The 20023-nt window shown below is 45.6% G+C and overlaps 1 long non-coding RNA gene across 1 annotated transcript in view; it reads right to left on the bottom strand.

Moving 5' to 3' along the window:
- The window catches only part of LOC128340226 (uncharacterized), a 34931-nt gene extending 15644 nt beyond the window's left edge, over window positions 1–19287 (bottom strand). The window contains exon 1 of the long non-coding RNA XR_008313532.1: window positions 19182–19287. This is a non-coding gene — a long non-coding RNA (uncharacterized LOC128340226). The remainder of the gene's footprint in view (window positions 1–19181) is intronic.
- Between the last annotated feature and the right edge of the window lie 736 nt (window positions 19288–20023).

Here is a 20023-nt window from a genome sequence, read left to right as displayed (position 1 = left end):
AATATAGATATAATGGGTATAATGGAGACCTGGTGGAATGGTGAGAACCAGTGGGACACTCTTATTCCTGGATAAAAATTCTACAGAAAGGACAGGGAGGGGCAGATTGAGGGTGGAGTTGTACATTAAAGAAAGGATAGAATTCAACAAGCTAGAAAACCTAGGAGGACTGGAGTCCTCCACCAAATCATTATGGAATGCAATACGAGAACTGAAAGGAAATGTATTACTAGGGATATGCTATCGCCCTCCAGATCAAAATGCTGAGAGTGACCTGGAGTTGGAGAAACAATTCAGAGAGGTGTCAAAGAGAGAGAGAGAGAAAGCTGTAATAATGGGTGACTTCAATTACCCACACATAGACTGGGCGAATTTACATGTGGGTATTGACAAAGAGGTCAAATTTCTAGACATGCTAAATGACTGTGCCTTGGAACAGTTGGTTGCAGAACTAACCAGAGTCAACCTTGGACTTAATCATGAGTTGTGCCCAGGACCTGGTGAAAGATGTAAGAATTGTAGAACCACAGTGTGATCCAATTCAGCTTATATGTGAGTCAAGCATTGCCAAGGAAGTCCAACACAGAGACATTGGACTTCAGAAGAGGAAACTTCTCAAACTTCTCAAAAATGAGGGGACTGGTCAAAAGGAAGTTGAAGTCTGGGGGGTCAAATCACTCCAGAAAGCATGGAACTTATTTGAAGCCACAATAACAAAAGCTTAGTTGGAATGTACACCAAGAAGAGGGAAAGGTACCAGCAAGTTCAGGAGGATACCAGCATGGCTAACAAACAGAGTCAGGGAAGCTATAAAGGGGAAGAAGAATTCCTTCAGAAAATGGAAGTCTCGCCCAAATGAAGAGAACAAAAAGGAACATAAATTTTGGCAAAAGAAATGCAAGGAGACAATAAGGGATGCAAAAACAGAGTTTGAAGAGCATATTGCTATACATGTCAAGGGGAATAACAAAAACTTCTTTAAATATATCAGAAGCAGAAAACCTGCCCTTTGATGATGAGAGCATGAAAGGGATTATTAAGGAGAATGAGGAGATTGCAGAGAGAAGCTGAATGAGTTCTTTGCATCTGTCCTCATGGTGGAGGATACTGGGATACTGACTACCTGCTCCAGAAATGAGCTTCTCAGACTTGAACACTGAAGAACTAGACCAATTTGAAGTGATGGCATCCACACGAGAGTTCTGAAGAAACCAAGATGATCAGGGGCCTAGAGAACCTTCCTTATGAGGCAAGGCTACAACACCTGGGGCTCTACCTTGGAAAAGAGGCGACTAAGGGGAGACATGATAGAGGTGTATAAAATTACATATGGAGTAGAAAGAGTGGACAGAGATAATTTTTCTCCTTCTCTCACAACACTAGAACCAGGGGGGTCGTCCCATGAAATTGAAGGTTGGGAAATTTAGGACCAACAAAAGGAATATGATTTCCACACAGTGCATAATTAATCTATGGAATTCTCTGCCACAGGATGTAGTGATGACCACCATCTTGGATTGTTTTGAAAATGGCTTAGATAAATTCATGGAGTACACGTTTATCATTGGCTACTAGCATGGTGGCTATAGGCTACCTCCAGCCTCAGAGGCAAGATGCCTCTAAATACCAGTTGCAGGGGGAGCAACAGCAGAAGAGAGGGCTTGCCCTTACCTCTTGCCAGTAGACCTTTCAGAGGCATCTAATGGGCCACTGCTGATCTGCACTGCCTGGTGAAGCAAGGGACCGTCTGGGTGCACATGATCATGCACCCTGATCTCCTGATCTGGCAGCTAGATCATCTGCGGAGAAGGCAGGCTTCTTCTGCCTTCCGCTGCCCAGCCCTTCTCACTGATAGTGAAAAAGGGCTCATTTTTTCACTTTACCTTAAGGAATGTATCTCCTGTACATTTTTTTTCTGTGCTATAAGATCTGGATTTGTGGCATCAGAGGAGACAGCACATTTCATGAGCTAACAGTCTGGTCAACATACAACTGCCTGCATACCAACAACCAGGGGCTTATCTAGGGTGGAGCAGGCAGGGCACGTGCCCCGGGTGCCACCTGAAGGGGGCGCCATTTTTTAAAATTAAAAATTTTTAAAAATGGCCACCAAAATCAAAATGGCCAGCGCATGCTCAAATGGCCTCTGTGAGGCCCTAGGCCTTGCCATGCCTCGCAGAGGCCATTTGAGCATGCACGGTGGCCATTTTGTTTTCAGCGGCCATTTTTCAAAAACAAAATTTATTTTTAAAAATGGCCACCGCAAGTGCTCAAATGGTCCCTGCGAGGCCCTAGAGGCCAGCATGGGGAGGAGGAACCTTTGCAGACCTCCCCATGGCCTTTAGGAAGCCCCTAAAGGGGCTACAGGTAATTTTTTTAAAAAAAATTAATATAAGTCACTGTACACATATTTAGTTTGACACTATGTACAGAGAATCAGGGCTTGTGAATACTGAGCTGAAGCTTATGAGCTAGGATTGTATTCATTTGCTTTTACTTTGCTTCTTATGATAAGTGAGTTAAATGTGATGTCTTAATAATATGGCTATTAATGGTGAGTTTGTCTTTGAATCAGTGTGAAATCCTTAGTATTAAGGACCACTGGGAGTTTCTTGCTCTCTTTCTTTCATTTTAACTGTCTTTCTGAAATACTAGAATATATTCCAAGCAGTGACACAGTTTACTCTGCATATCCTTTAATTTTTTTCAGAGTATCTGGGAAAAGTCAAATTCTCCATTTATTTTTAAAACTTATGTAATAGTGATGCTGAAACGCATAGTAGAGAATTAGACAGGCACTTCTGTTTAGTTTTCCAAGTACACCTCCACATAGTATTTGGGTATTTCATGAGCCCCAGCATACTGAAATTTGTCGTTTTCTAGCATTTTTTGGTCTGGCTACGTCCACTGCTAAATAGTTTTTGAAATATTAAAAGATTAATGATCTTGACTTGTATTTTTGAGCTAATATTATGGCAATGTTATCTGAAAGATGGGTGTCAGATGTTTGGACAGGGGGCGCAATTTCAGTGCTTGCCCTAGGCACTATTTTCTCTAGATACGCCTCTGCAAACAACATCTCTTCTTCTCCTCTTTTGCAGTTCATGGTGGACTCACTCCTGTCCCTATAGGGTTGAGAATCTTCTTTCTTCCTCACCTAATGTAGCTTGCTGTAGCTATCCTCCATTGGGACACAGAGCAGTTCTTGTTGGAAGATACTGAAAGTGATTTCTTAGTGCCAGTGGTGGTTCTTGTTATTAATATGCTGCTTTTCAACAAAAGGTTCTCAAAGTGGTTTATACAGCAAAAAGAATGATACGTGGTTCTGAATGCCTTCTGATTCTCCTGCTCTTGACATCCACTCTCTTCCATGATTTTTCCCTCATATAGTTTCCATGCAAGGTGTTTTCGGTGATGGCACCTGCTTTGTGGGAAAGTATCTCAAGATGACTATCCAAGCCTTTTGTGGTCTGTTGCTCACCAGAGACTGATCAAGATCTTTCCATTTTCAAAAGGTTTCACAACTTAGGCTTTGGCTCATTTCATTCAACTAGATCTGGCTTAACAATATTATATTGTTGCCTTCAAGTGTTTATGCTATTTAAATTGATTTGTTTCTTTTTAATGTTAGTTTTATGAGATTTTTCCTTGAGTGTCTGATGGGAAGGTGGTTGATAACCATAGCAAATAAATAAATCAACAAACCGGAAATAAAAAAAAGATATCTGCAGGCGACGTCTTTTTCTCATTCTTATTTTGAAGCAAAAAATGTCACTACCAAACTGTAACATAAACGAGTCCCATGGCTCTGTAAAGATTGGGACATTTATTGTCGCTTGAGCCTTTAGAGGCAAGATACTTCATCAGATACAGGATGTTAATCAAGATGTTACAGGATAATTAGATTTTTTGTTTTAGCTATAACTGGCTAACCTGCTTAGTCTTCTGGAAACCGCAACAAACAGCATCTCCCAGATCAGTTTAGGACATTATTGTCAAATGACAATGCACCATCTAGTGGGCAGCAAATCTGTTCTTGCTGGAAAGGTGCTATTGCTGGAGCTTCTGCTACATATCTCCCATGCTATCTGGGCATACTGAGGGTTGGCACAAGAAATACTCCTTATCCCTTGGTAGCAGTAGCAAGATGTCACCTTAAGTGGCACAGTGGGGAAATGCTTGACCAACAAGCAGAAGATTTTTATCTTTATTTATTTTATTGTTGCATTTATATACCGCCTTTCGTTAAAAGACAACCCCAAGGCGGTTTACAAAAGTTAAAACATAAAATAAAAAGACAATAAAAATATTAAGCTGAAAAATATAAAAACAAACCAAATTTAAAATCTATAAAATACAAGCATAAAAACAATACAACAGGTAAAAACACACAGAAGCAGCAGTAAAAACGATTATGTAAAAGCCTGGATAAAAAGCCAAGTTTTAACAAGCTTTTAACAAGGTTGCCAGTTTGAATGCCCACTTGTATGTTTCTCAGACTATGGGAAACACCTATGTTGGGCAGCAGCAATATAGGAAGATGCTGAAAGGCATCATCTCATACTGCACGGGAGATGGCAGTGGTAAACCCCTCTGTACTCTGCCAAAGTAAACCACATGGCTCTGTTGGCACCAGGAGTCAAAATCGACTTGATGGCACACCTTACTTTACCTTAACAGTAGCAAAAGATAGCTGCCACAAGTGTAGCTCTAAGCAATAGTTAGAGCAGGCCTGCACAACATAAGGCCTGGGGGCCAGGTCCCCACTGCTTGGACATTTTTGATGGCCTCCAGGAAGGAATGTTGCTGGATGGAATGTCCAGAAAGAATGTCCAGGAAGGAATGTCCTGCAGCAACATGAGGAGCCACGAAGAGTTCTTGGTTTTCCCCACTGATGAGTAGCAGCAGCTTAAAGCAATTGACCACTTGAGATCAGATTTATAAGCCTATCTATCTATCTATCTATCTATCTATCTATCTATCTATCTATCTATCTATCTATCTATCTATCTATCACATTTATATACCACCCAAAAGTCACATCTCTGGGCGCCTTACAATAAAACAACACAGATTAAAACCAAATTAAAACTGTAAAGCAATTAAAAAACAATAATGGATTCTGCAAGTCTAATTAAAAGCCTGGATGAATACATGCACCTTAACAGCTCCTTTAAAAGCTGTCAGAGATGGGGAGACAAGAGTTTTAGCAGGGAGCACATTCCAGAGTCTCAGGACAGCAACAGAGAAGGCCCATCCCTGAGTAGGCACCAGACGAGATGGTGGCAAATGCAGACGAACTGCCCTGGATTATCTCAATGGGCGGTGGGGCTCATAATGGAGAAGGTGTTCTCTTAAATGGGAACAGATGAAATGTTTGTGGCAGCAATGGACTGACAAGCAAGTGAGACAGCAGCAGCAGCAGCAGTAAGGATGAAATGACTTGGAACAGTGGCAACAGCAGCACGAGGCAGGCACAGGCAGAGCACACCCCAGAAAGGCAGAGGGTCCATCTTTTGGTAATTTTCCTCCTCTCTGAGTGCGGGGGCATCCTCTCTGGAAACTGCCTTACAATGTCATTCTATGCATGTTTCCTTGGAAATATGTCCCACAGTGTACCCAGTAAGGGTTACTCCCAGGTAGGCATGCCTAGAATTGCAGTCTGAAAGCATCAGCAATTTAGAGAGAGAAGAGGACTTGGCATTTGTTTACGGCTGGCATGCACGCCAGGTGACGCACTGATTGAGCTGGGACAGGGCCTATTTTATGGCCACTATCCTAAGTTCTGGGTCCCTTGACCAGAAGTTGTGCAGGTGCATTCCTGGGGCTCCAGTGGCTCTGCCAAACTTCAGGTTCAGTGATATGTGAAGAATTTATGTTAAATTTACATAAAATCTGTGTACAGTATATACATATACAGATCTGTATGCATGTATAGTTATTCTTGCATTATGAGACATTTCCAGATGGTGATTTATTCTAACATGAAGACAGATTGCAACGAGAGATTTTCCCAGGGCACCCAGATGACAGCAAAAGATGTCGTGCTTTCGGTTAGTGCCGTCTACTGACCGTTTGCTTTCAAACTGTGAAAAATGCAATGAAAACCCATCACTTTTCAATGGATTTCAGTGGATTGTCAGCAAATGGCCAGTAGATGGCACTAACTGAAAGTGCGGCGTCCTTTGATGTCCTCTGGTTTCCCTGGGAAAATCTCTAATTGCAATCTGTCTTCATGTTAGAATAAATTGCTTTCTGGAAATGCCCATTTTTAATGCACATACAGCAGTACATTGTCTATCTGTACCCATCATTTTAGGGGATCTCTACCCCAGTTCACTTTGAAAATGAATGCTTGTACATTGATTCAGACAAAAACATGTACATGTGTACAGATAGGGCTGGAGTGTTTTCACCCATGATGAGACTTAAATCAGCATCCTCACTGGAATCACAAATCCTCCCTTCTGCTTTCTCTTCTGCAATAGCATCTACCATATGTTCAGATACATAGCACAGGAGAGGCCTTTTCCTTTTCAAAGTCCAGAAGGGACCAAACACAAGTGAAGGAGGGGCTGAGTTGAGAGAAGCTAAAGGCATGCATTAAGCCAACTTGGAGTGTTTTGAATATTCCTCTGTGTGTGCAAATTACAAAACCATTTTGAGTGTGCAAGGGCAAATTTATTTATTTATTTTTGCAATTATATCTCACTTTTTCTCCAAGGGTCCCAGAGTGGTGCACACAGATATGTCTGTCCTGACAACAACCTTGTGACATAAGTGACTGGCCCAGAGTCAGTTTGGTCAGTTATAACTTTTCTGTAAATCACCACGAGATGCAAGTTTTTGGCAATACAGGTGAAACTCAGAAAATTAGAATATCGTGCAAAAGTCCATTAATTTCAGTAATGCAAGTTAAAAGGTGAAACTTATATATGAGACAGACACATTACGTGCAAAGCGAGATAAGTCACGCCTTAATTTGTTATAATTGTGATGATCATGGCGTACAGCTCATGAAAACCCCAAATCCACAATCTCAGTAAATTAGAATATTACATGGAACCAAGAAGACAAGGATTGAAGAATAGAACAATATTGGACCTCTGAAAAGTATACAGTGTACTGTGCTTGATTGGCCAGCAAACTCGCCTGACCTGACCCCATAGAGAATCTATGGGGCATTGCCAAGAGAAGGATGAGAGACATGAGACCAAACAATGCAGAATTGCTGAAGGCCGCTAATGAAGCATCCTGGTCTTCCATAATACCTCATCAGTGCCACAGGCTGATAGCATCCATGCCACGCCGCATTGAGGCAGTAATTGCTGCAAAAGGGGCCCAAACCAAGTACTGAATACATATGCATGCTTATACTTCTCAGAGGTCCGATATTGTTCTATTCTTCAATCCTTGTCTTCTTGGTTCCATGTAATATTCTAATTTTCTGGGATTGTGGATTTGGGGTTTTCATGAGCTGTACGCCATGATCATCACAATTATAACCAATTAAGGCTTGACTTATCTCGCTTTGCATGTAATGCGTCTGTCTCATATATCAGTTTCACCTTTTAATTTGCATTACTGAAATTAATGGACTTTTGCACGATATTCTAATTTTCCGAGTTTCACCTGTATTCAAATGTTTCAAGTAAATGGGAAAGAAATTAACTATTTCTCAATATTTTCTTTCAGTCTGATAGTTTAAGAAAATGGGGAATTGAGAGGGATGAAATGTAAGAATTTTGATTCCCCCCTCCCCTGTGACTTACTAGAGGACTCCAGCTTTTTGTATATATCATCATGAAACCAGCTGTTTAAAGGGCCACTGGGCTGATTGGTGAGTCTTTCCTTGATTTCTGCTCTGCAAGGCAAGATGGAAAGAAAACAGCCAAAGTCTGTGAGACCGGCAAAAGTGATTGGAGACATGGCATGTTAAGAACACAGTATACAGAGGTACAGAAAAGCACGTTCTGCCTTGTCCAATTTACTTGCTTCTTATTCCCAGCTCTCAGATATTAATCTATGCAGAAGAAATCTGCTTCTAGCTGGGGGAAAAGACTGATGTCCGGTTTCCTGTGTGTTATTTGATTGACAATGAAGTCCCAGCAATGCTGAGAAACTCTTGTCACAGAACGGGAAATAGTGGCATTCTGTGATTAAAATCTCTATCAAATCCACAAGCTGTCTTCCTTCCAATGTTTATTTAGGAGGCGTTTTTGGTGCAGCTGGGAATCTGATTATTCACTGATGAGCAAGACAGTCTGTGCACTGAAAAGCAGATGATTGACAGACTCAGCTTCAAGTTGAGCAGAATATCCAGACGGCACTGCTGTGACACCTTCTATAGTGATGAGGTGCATGCAAAGTCATCGCATGATAAGGGCTTGTCGAGCACGGCACAAAAAGGCTTCTGGATATTTTGGTTATTCTGGCAGAGTAATGCTCTTGCTTGGAAACTTCTGGGCTGGTTGCAGAAGCCACCTTGAGGATTGTTCCTTCAGCTGTGTATATAATGGGTAGCGAGCAGCAACCTTTGTGCCCTAATTGCTCTGAGAGAGCAGGAAGGACACCAGGAAGGAGAATAAAAGATGGCTAATGCTTCTTCTTTAACCAGAAATGAGAGGATTTCCACATCCCATTCTTTTTTGTTTCTCTCATAGTACTTGAGCTAGTGGAGGTGGTTGGCGCTACCTGGGGGCATGAAAGGCGCATTGTGATTCTTGACATGGTCTGCACCCCTAGGGATGGGAAATAGGTGAGAGCATTGGAATCCTTTCAGCTTTCAGTGTCTTATCCTATGTTTATTGTCCTCACATTCGGGCCTGCAGAGGCCAAATGTGCAATGGTGACCGAATTCAGATGTAACACAGAAATGGAGTTAAACAGGGCAGAGGATGGTATGCCATTACGTCTGAATTTCTCCAACTATGATTTTGAGCCAAAAGCAACCTACAGTTTGGCTTGCCAAATGCCAATTTGAAGCTCTGGTTTGCACAAAGGTTCTCAGCTGAGACATCTGGTTTGGCTGCCGAAATGTAACGTCTGGACCCTGATGCTGCCATAACCATTGTTTCATTCTGGTTTTGAAACCACAATTATAGAGACGGCTGCACAGACCCACCCAGGATCACATGTGCTTCATGCCTGCAGAGCTTCTCGCTGGCCGCCTCTCCGAGTGCCAGCCCCACCCCCCATGTCACCTACCTTGCAATGCAGTTGGCCGGCAACAGGGACCCTGCGACATTCCATCCGTAGCTTGTCAGCCTGTCAAACAGCAAAGTCGCACGGGGCATATCTTTCTTCCCACTCTATCCCTTGCTCCACACACATACCCGGCAAGCAGGAGGGGATGGAGACAGGATGAGAGAGCGGCGATCAAAGTGTTTCACTTCCCGTGAATAAAGCAACACCGATGTATGCTCACAAGCACAAACACTCCAGGTGGCAACATAAGCAAAGTACCCCATCACAACTCTGGGAGCTGAACAAATTGCTGGGTGTGTGTGCTCGTGGTCTGGTTTAAAAGACAGCACAAACCAGGGGTCCTTGAGCAGTCAATTTCTATCTTTTTTAATAGAAAGGTTGGGGAAGTGGGGCGGCCCCTTTCCCTTTGGGGATGTTTTCACTCCCTAGGCTTACTCTTGAGTAGGGCTGGGCAGCAGCATTGCTCCAGTGAAAGGAGTGGTTCCTCATATGTGATGAGGATGGATGCTGACCATGGAGGGTGGACCACATTTGCTCAAGAGAGTGCCAGGCCATGGGGATGCCCCCTCACAACTCATGTGAAGAATTGTCTTCAGGGACTGGGGTATCAGGTAAAATATCTAAGTATACCCGATGACAAAACAACCCCATTCTCCCATGGACAGCTCTCTCATGAGAATGCCAGGCCATGGGGGTTGTATATCGAGCCAAGTTGCTCTATGCAGGAAAGATGAGGGGACGGTTACCATGGCAACTTCTCTCCCTGTCTTGGCGGCTGCCACCAAGCACCTGTCAAAGCATGCCCCCTGCCAGCCCATCAGCCCATGTGTACATGTGCACCCTTGCCCCAAAATAGTGACCCTGCTCTCCTGGGATCACTTGACAGCAGGGCTCCCCTATCCCATGATTCCTCACATTAGCAAATCTGCATAAGGTGCAACGCCAGACCGAACCTGGAAATTTTGAATGGGAGAAAAGATCTGTCTTCATACCCGGTGTTCCCCCTGTCCGCGCAGGTGGCTAGGCCCTGACACATTGAATGTCAAAAACTCCTTTGGGCATGTGCAAAGCTTCCCAGGTGAGGAGGGGGTTGCAGTGCAAAAGTTCTACCAGAGAGAGGGGGCATGCAAGCAGGGGCTCCTTTGTTTGGTTTATTCAATCCGTGAGCACACAGTCTGACAGAAGCCTTAGGGTTTACTATCCCATGGTCCACCCCATGACCCTCTCATGAGAGGGATAGCCTACCAGGATCAAGCTGCAAATGAAGCAGGGATGTGATTTAGTCCTCATGCACTGCTTTGCCAGGGTGATTCCTTGCAAGAGCATCCTAGGTCATGGTGGAACAGACTCAACAGGTTCCTTTGTCCTCCCACATATACATATACCTTCCTAGGAATTTTTCATTTCTCCTTCCCTTTCTTGAGTAACATAGTGGCCCCCCCCCACCCGAAATCGTACTTGTGCACAACTGTTTTGTTGCAGGGCTCTTAGAAGAAGTGCTGGCATGGCATTTAAGGGGATTTAAATGCCTTTTATATGCCTTGATGGGCAGCCTACCCCAAACGTGCACAATTGTGCTCAGCACACCTTCTTCAAGAGCGTGGCCAATTGTGGCCACTCTGCTGATGTGCTGATGCTTTTCCCACAGTCTGGCCATGGAGCTTGCTGGGACTATATTATATATTTATTTTTATTATTATTACAATTATAGACCACACTTCCTTCAAGGAGCCCAGAGCAGTGTACATGGTTATGTATATCCTCACAACAACCCTGTGAGGTACGTTAAGCTGAGAGAGATTCTGGTCACCACATCTAAAAAATGACATTGTAGAACTGGAGAAGGTGCAGAAGAGGGCAACCAAGATGATCAGGGGCCGAGAGCAACTTTCTTATGAGGCAAGACTACAACACCTGGGGCTATTTAGTTTAGAAAAATGATGACTGCGGGGAGACGATAGAGGTCCATAACCAGGGTCATCTCATGAAATTGATTGCCAGGAAATTTAGGACCAGCAAACAGAAGTATTTTTTCACACAACGCATAATCAACTTGTAGAATTCTCTGCCACAAGATGTGGTGACAGCCAACAACCTCAATGGCTTTAAGACGGGTTTGGATAACTCCATGGAGGAGAGGTCTATCAATGGCTACTAGTCAGAAGGCTATGGGCAACCTCCAGCCTCAAAGGCAGGATGCCTTTGAGTGCCAGTTGCAGGAGAGTAACAGCAGGAGGGAGGGCATGCCCCCAACTGCTGCCTGTAGGCTTCCAGCAGCATCTGGTGGGCCATTGTGTGAAATAGGATGCTGGACTAGATGGGTCTTGGGCCTGATCCAGCAGGGCTGTTCTTATGTTCTCATGTTCTTAAGACTACTCCATTAAGAGAGTACAACAATTTGTTCATTGTTACCCTAAGCCTGACCCTAGCTCTTTGCTAAGTGCAGAAATGGCTGCAATTTTATCCTAATAGTTTGGGAGCAGCGATATAGAAGGCATGATAACACAGGGAAAGCTGTAAGTCCAACAATGTTGTCACCTATTTCTCATCTCTAGGGGCATAGGCATTGCCAAAAATAACTATGAGCATTCATCCCTGAGATGGTACCGCTGCCCATATTGTGTAAGCCTGGCTCATGTACTATCACGGCTGGCCCAAGCCCCACCTAGTACCTGAAACTGGACCTCTGTTGTGTATAAGCTACCTCCAGAGCACCTGGGAAACAAGGAAATGTGGTAGGAGGAGGAGGAGGAGGAGCAGCAGCAGCAGCAGCAGAGGGGAGCATTGGCAGTGGCTGGGACAAATGGTACACTGGTGCTGGGTATGGGGCTGCCCCCTGGAAGCTGTGGGCTGGTGGAGGTGAAAGGCTGGTGACTGGTGGAGGTGAGTGCTCCCTCTCCCCAGCCTGTCTGCCATCTGAGGCATCTGCTTCACTGTGCCCCATTTGTGGGATAGCCCTAGTTTCTCTCCTCTCCTCTGCTCTGCATTCTTGAATTCTGACTTATGAAGGAGCATTTTAAAATTAATATCAGGGTTGCTCAGTTTTCCTCAGTTTTCTTTTCTTTTCTTTCATTTCATTTCCATCTTCCCCTCTATTTGGCTATATAGTTCTGTGTATTTTTTTAGAACATTGCAAAAAAGGGAATCTTAAATCTCTCCCCCTCCCCCCCCCGGTTGATGAATATGTACATGTGTATTGGTAATAGATGAGAAAAGCCATGAATTAACAACAACTACAACTTCATGGAGGATAAGTCTATCAATGGCTACTTGTCTTGATGGCTACAGGCTTCCTCCAGGTTCAGAGGCAGGATTTCTCTGAATACCAGTTACAGGGGAAAAACAGCAAGAGAGGGGCATGCTTAATTTCTTGCTTGTGGGCCTCCCAGAGGCATCTGATGGGCCACTCTGGGAAACAGGAAACAGGATGCTGGACTAAATAGGCCTTGGGACTGATCCAGCAGGGCTGTTCTTATTTTCTTAGGCTGGAATTGTAGAAAGCCAGTCAGGGAATCTTCTGTTAAGAAAACGTTTCCATTCCTCATGCTAATGAAGGTTGAGTTGGGTAGCTACCTTCTGCCTAGTATCAAGGTTGAAAAGCATGTATAGGAATAAAGCATGAGGGCAGGAAGACAGAATATATAGCTGCTTCTTGGAAGAAGCCTGTTCAGGGAGAAAGGTGTGTCATCCTCCTCTGGCTGACTGAAACAGAAGATCCATAAAACAAACTAGCTCTAATTGTTCCCAAATATGGTCTTTGGGGCTTTTATTATTTATACTGTACTAAACATTTTTGTTAACATTGCACTATTACTGTCAGCAGTATTGACCCATCCAGGATATCCTAACTCCGCTTCCATAAGTATAAAACAGTAAATGCTGAGAAAAAGGAAGAGAAGGAGAGCCAGTGGGAGAGAGAAAAGAAGACATCAAAGAAGAACTGGGGAGGAGGGAAGGGAAGGTGAAGTCAACTGCAAGTAGGCACTGCAGCTGAGAAGGCCCTCTCCGCAGCCTACCTGTACACTGAGCTGTTTGTTGAAACCTCTTCGCCAAGTGCCCCATCTTCTGGAAACCAGGGTGGGACCTTCTCAGCACGGGTTTCTCATGTATGGACTGTTCTCCCTTGAGAGTAGGGGTGCACATGAATCGGGTTTTTGTAATTCAATTTGACCTCAAATCGAATAGCAAAAAAACTGAATCCATTTGTTGAACTGGCCAGTGGCAGCTGAATCGAATCAGGGATTCACGAAAAATGTGTGAATCACCCCATAGGGATCAATGGGAAACTCAAATCACCCCATCATCCCTAGGATCTAACCCCATGGTTAGATCCTAGGGACATCAAATTGGTTTGGGGGTTAGGGCATGACCCTACCTACCTACCACCCAACCCACAAAGCAATCGGGCAACCAGGTGATTTTAAATGGATTTTTAATTTTATCTGGGTCAGTAGGTCAATGAGAACTCCATGGCCTCAGATTGGTGCTGGGCCCCATCTGACAGCCTCGCAAATGGGTCAGGGGCACGAGTCTATATCTCATCATCAGCCATGTTGGTGCCATACATCCATGTCTGCATTAAAAGGGGTGATTTGAATTCCCCACTGTTCCCCATGGGCTAAACAAGCAGACTGCACACATTTTGCAATCCTGCCTTGAAAAACAACACTGCAGGACAGAAGCATACATAGGCCCTCCCAACACAGAACAACATATTTTGCCAAACTCACAGTCCAAAGATGGCCAAAGGTGAATTATTGACCCAGAATCCACAGTGCCTGTGCTGAAGTAATATCACAAGTTGCCCACTCCCACACACAATTATGACTCCTTACCACAGCTGCCACAGCAGCAGCTTTAACAGCCACCAAGCATAGCTATAAGCTCAACTAGAACATCTTCACTCAGCCACATTTTGACTGAGTGAGTACACTTGTAATGCAGAATGAAGATTGCAGAGCTCAGCAAACTAGAGCAATGAGGAAAGCACACACAAGTTACTCTCAAGGCCAAACATGGAGCTCATCTCTCACCTTGAGAAGATTTCTTCTTCTCTTCTTCTCCAGCGTAATCATACATCCCTACCTGCTGGCCTTTGTCTGGATAACACACCACGCCCTCAGATTGGTACTGGGCCCCGGCTGGTGGCCTGATACATGAGGTAGGGCACCAGTCCATATCTCATCATCGGCCAGACTGTGTGTGAGTGTCTGCGTGTGTCAGCAGCACTTAATGGGCACACTACGGCACAGCTGAGTTAGGGGTTCGCCAGGGTGTGGTGAGATGTCAGTGGTATTGCAGTGGGTGGGGGTGACCATTAGTTACTCACTCCATGGCCAGCTCGTGATAGCCCAGCAGGGGGAGGTTGGCCTTCCAGCAGACCAGGTGCTCCACCATGTCAGCATCCGAACATAAGTGATGGGATGTCACCCTGCCCCCAGCCATGGAGAACACCATCTTGCTCTAGATCAGGTCTGCTCAACTTAGGCCCCCCCAGCTGTTTTTGAACTACAACTCCCATAATCCCCAGCCACAGAGGCCAATAGCCTGGGATTATGGGAATTGTAGGCCAACATCTGCAGGAGGGCCGAAGTTGAGTAGCCCTGCTCTAGATGCTGCTTGGCAGGCATGAGAAGAACCATCCGGCAACCATCACAAAGTCTGGCCAGACTTGGCGACGTGTTGTCCAAAAATGGATCAGCTCCACCTCCCTGCCTGCTGCTGGCTCCTGCAGGTGCCATGCCACCAGCATCAGTTGTCTCCGCACTCTCCTGCCCCCATCAGTGTGCCAAGAGGGACAGGAAAGCATCGTGCCTTGCAATGGGACTGTCCCACAGATCTGCAGTGCATTGCATGCTGGTGTCAGGTGCTGCAGTTTGCAGCAACCCCTATGCAGCTTCCCTGTACACCTGGTACAGGGAGGGTACCACCTGCCTGCTGATGGTGGTGCATGAGGGGATGCAATAGTCAGGGGCAAGTGGTTGGAGCAACTGCCAGAAACCAGCATTCTCTACCACCTGGAATGGCTGGATGTCTAAAGCGATAATGTCCCCAGTAGTCCGGGTTGATAAGATGAGGCATTGGGTGACCAGACCACTTGCCCACTAAGAGCACCCACTGCACAGGCAATTTCTCTAGCTTGGGACCAGGAGCAGGTGCCTTGCCTCTAGTTGAGAACATGCCAGGCCTATGGCTGAAAGCAGCAGCAGGGACCCCCAGCTGATGCCGATGCAGGTGCTGCAGCACTGCTGTTGTCCCAAGAAGATTGTGGTCCTTACTAGTGCTGACCCGTGTCTTGAAGTGGACATGGACAGCATGGTGTGGGTCACCAGAGCAGTGCTCAAAGTGGTCCCACACCATGCTGCTCTCGGTTTGGGACCATTCTGGTGGTGGTGGTGCTGGGGCTGCTTGTTCATTCTGGGGGCCACCATCACCCACCATCTGGGGCTGAGAAGGTCAAGGAACAACTGGAATGACTTCCTCCTGCTCCTTCTCAGTCCCAGATGGGGAGGGGCTTGCACCACCAATGGGGATTATTTGTTTGTTTGTTTGTTTATTTATCACATTTTTATGCCGCCAAAAATGCAGGTTCTCTGGGCAGTTTACAAGACAATAAAAACAACCAATAAAAAGATGGAGAGAGCGATCTGGCTGGGCTAGCAGCCAAGGTCAACACATCCTCCTTTCCTGCCACAGGAAGAAGAACTTCTTCCCTGACAGGGGAGGACCTCATAAGAACATAAGAACAGCCCTGTAGGATCAGGCCCAAGGCCCATCTAGTCCAGCATCCTGTTTCACACAGTGGCCCACCAGATGCCGCCAGAAGCCTACAGGCAGGAGTTGAGGGCATGCCCTCTCTCCTGCTGTTATTCCCCTGCAACTGGTACTCAGAGGCATCCTGCCTTTGAGGCTGGAGGTGGCCCACAGCCTTCTGACTAGTAGCCATTGATAGACCTCTCCTCCATGAAGTTATCCAAACCTCTCTTAAAGCCATCCAGGTTGTTGGCTGTCACCACATCTTGTGGCAGAGAATTCCACAAGTGGATTATGCATTGTATGAAAAAGCACTTCTGTTTGTTGGTCCTAGATTTCCTGGCAATCAATTTCATGGGATGACCCCTGGTTCTAATGTTATGGGAGAGGGAGAAGAATTTCTCTCTATCTTCCCCACTACTTCCCCTTAGGCCACCACCAGGTGGCTGTGCTATGGGCTCAGACTCCTCCGGAAAGGGAAATAGCAGCAAAGGTGGCAGCAGTGCTGCAAAACAAAACAAAACACAGACCAAAGAAACCCACAACACACCCCAGTTATTGAGAACAAACAAACAAACAAGGAATAAAATTCCAAGCAGCACCTGGGGACTGCTGGTACAATTTAAATAAAATTAGAAACAAAAATCGCAGCACGGCAGTTATTAAAGGGGGCTGCTACAAGCAATGAGAGGGGAAAGAAATAAAATCCAAATTGCAGACAGCTAAGCCACTGACCGCTGTTACTATTTAAAAATACTGGGGTGAGGGGTGGGGGCAGCACACAAAGCATCCCACTGGATGTGGGATATTAAAGCCACTGGATGTGGGGCTGGCTAGAAGCAAGAATAAAACAATGAAATTCCTAGCAGCATCCAGTTAAAGCCACTGGTGCTGCTGGTACAAATAAAAACAAGTGGTTCTATTAAGAATTAATCTGCTTACCTTCCTTTCAATATCCCTGAATCTGGACTAAATTTGGTCCAAGTCAGTTAGGAAGTTCTTGAATTGTGGAAGATGACTATGCGTTTGAGGTGTCCCTATGTGCCTCGGCAACTGTACCGAATTTGGTCCAAATCAGTTCCCATTTGCACCTCAGATGTTCAAGTGTCCACCATTTTGAATCAGGGTGGATGACAACATTACAAACTACGTCCATGAGCAGTCCCTGTGTGTCACTCACTACTACTGTAACAAATTTGGTTCAAATCACTGATAGGGACATAGGGACCTAGGAAGCTGCCATTTACTGAGTCAGACCACTGGTCTATCTAGCTCAGTACTGTCTACACAGACTGGCAGTGGCTTCTCCAAGGTTGTAGGCAGGAATCTCTCTCAGCCCTGTCTTGGAGAAGCCAGGGAGGAAACTTGAAACCTTCTGCTCTTCCCAGAGCAGCTCCATCCCCTGAGGGGAATATCTTGCAGTGCTCACACTTCTAGTCTCCCATTCATATGCAACCTGGGTGGACCCTGCTTAGCTAAGGGGACAAGTCATGCTTGCTACTACAAGACCAGCTCTCCTCCTTGGACCTCATGGTCCACAAGTTAGTGCACTTGTGCACCAAATGTTTATGTGTCTGCCATATTGAACTGGAGTCGATGACATAATCACAAGCTACGCCTTTGAGGTGCCCCTATGTGTCCCTACAGCTGTAGCAAATTTGGTTCAAGTTGGTTAGGCGGTTCATAAGTAGGGGTGTGCACAAAACTGGAAGATCCAGTTCAATTCAAGGAGAACCGATTGCCACCCAAATGGGGTCCAGTCTGTTTCTGTGCACACTAGAGCAGTGACTGGTCTGGCTTGAGTCCGAACTGGTTTGGGCCTAGCTTGGGGGTGGGGGGAGGGATGAAAAAATAAAACAAAAAATGGCTGACACTGCCATTGTTGGGGACATCTCCTGGTGTTTCCTCTTTCCCCGCTGTCCTCCACTGGTCATTGTTGGCCCATTTTGCCTAATTTTTGGCCTGTCCCATGCCTCTCTGTGCTGCTGGTGGCCATTTTGGAGACTGCTCTACATGTGCACTGGTTATCTGCTTGGCTGGGCCATGACCAGATGGCCAATGCACATTCGTGGTGGTCTCAAAAATGGCCACTGTCAGCACAGAGAGGTCTAAAATGGGCTGAATATGACTGAAAATGGGCCAAAAATGACTATGGAGGCTGGTGGGGGTAGGGGGAACCTCAGCAACCCCCCTAGACATGGCAGCACCCCTGAAGCCCTGCAATAGTGATCAGTCCACCATTTCTTTTATTAAAAAACAAAACCAAAAAAACCCTGGACCAGCCCACTGGGTTCAGCTCAACCTCCAGCTGAACTGTGCCCCGTCTGGCTCTAGGGATGTGCGAACAGGTTTGACGTTCGATAAGTTCAACGTTGAACCTGTTCAGTTTGATGGTCCGGGAGGAGGCGGCAGGAGGTGGGGTCTGTAGAGTTTCCCCCTTCCCCTGCTGGCTTCCTTTATGCCCCCCCTTCAGCTGGTTTCCAGCCTTTCCTGGGGCCACTGTGCTGAGCAAGGAAGGCCGAAGAGCGGCTGAAGAGCAGTCGAAATGGCTGGAGGGGGACATAAAGAAAGCTGGTGGGGGGGGGAACCTCCACAGACACACACCTCCCCTGCTACCTCCAGCAACTCCCCCGAAGGGAGTAAGGCAAAAAATATTTTGTTTTTTAACCAAAAATGTTCACAAACACCCACGGACTGGACTGGACCGGACGGGTGGTGGTGGTTTCGAGTGGGGGTGCCAGAGCAAACCGGCCTAGTTGGGTTCAAGTCCGGTCCAGATTTGAACTGAATCGGGCCAGCCAGTTTGATGCACACCCCTATCTGGTTCGAGGGTGAGCCCTTGAGCCGGGCCACTTTGAGTGTGAGCCGGCTCAACCATCCCTATCCCCAAGTTAGCCCAATTGAGCCTCAAAAGTTTATGCATCCATCATCTTAAATATGGGTGGATGACATCAACACAAACTACACCATTGAGGTGTCCCTATGTGTCCCTACAACTGTATCTGATTTGGTTCATATTGGTCCAGACATTGCCACTTTGATAGTGAGGGATGGACACACAGATGGAATGCCAGGTAAAATCTCATAAGTCTACTGGAAAGTAGGTAAAAGCCCCCCAAAAAACCAGATATGGGGGGAAAAACAAAGCAGTTGGCACCGCAAATTAAAAGGATAAAAAATTAGAGAGAGTCAGCTAAGCCTCTGCCTCTCTTTCCACTCACAGTGTGGGACCAGGCAGGCAAGCAGGCAGGCCCAGACCACCCCCACCCTGCTCTCAGTGCTGCTGCAGTCTCTCTCTGATTCGTCTCTCCTGAAGCACAAAAAGCAATGGCTCTCTCTGTCTCAAAGCAGCCCTTCTATACATTTTGACACTCCCTCTTTTGGCCTCTCCCCTCCCTGCTCCCTCCCTCCAGCCAATGGGTGCACAGTTGCCCATGCCAAAACTTGATTTAAAAAACAAGCCCAACGAAGAAGCAAGGAGATCTCAAGCCAATCAGAAGCCAGTGCCAGGAAACCAATCAGTGGCTGAAACACATGGAAACAAAATGGCTTCCGCTGAATGAATTACGTGAATTGATTCATGATGAATCATTGGCTATTTGATTCATGGATGAATCAGCCCCTTTACTTAAGGGGCAATTCAATTTGCGTATGAATCCATGTATCACCCCATATTTGCCGCAAATTGATTCACTAGCAAATTGAATTGCACACCCCTGATTGAGAGGGGCACTTGGCACCTATTCTGGTGCCTGGAAAGAACCCTTTTAAAAAAAATTCTTCTGAGCTTTTAAAACTTCCCTCAATCTGGTTTTATTTACAAGTTCTTCCTCCGCTTGTTCTGTTTTTATTGCTCTTTTAGATATTGCTTCAAACTCTTTTTATCTTAGTTCTGGGAGCTGCTCTGCAAGCACTGAGTTCTTGAAGGGCAGGATACAAATTTATTCAATTAAAAAAATGTTCAGAATAGGCCTGTGTGTTGGAATGTCCAATTCTGATAAATATGAAATTGTCATTGAAATTGCTCATTGAAATTGTTGACTCAATGTGCGCCAGCTGTGAA

Source organism: Hemicordylus capensis, chromosome 1, assembly GCF_027244095.1.
Source record: "Hemicordylus capensis ecotype Gifberg chromosome 1, rHemCap1.1.pri, whole genome shotgun sequence".
Lineage (NCBI taxonomy): Eukaryota > Metazoa > Chordata > Lepidosauria > Squamata > Cordylidae > Hemicordylus > Hemicordylus capensis.
Note: the sequence above shows the minus strand (reverse complement) of the source record. Positions and strands in the feature narration are given on the sequence as shown.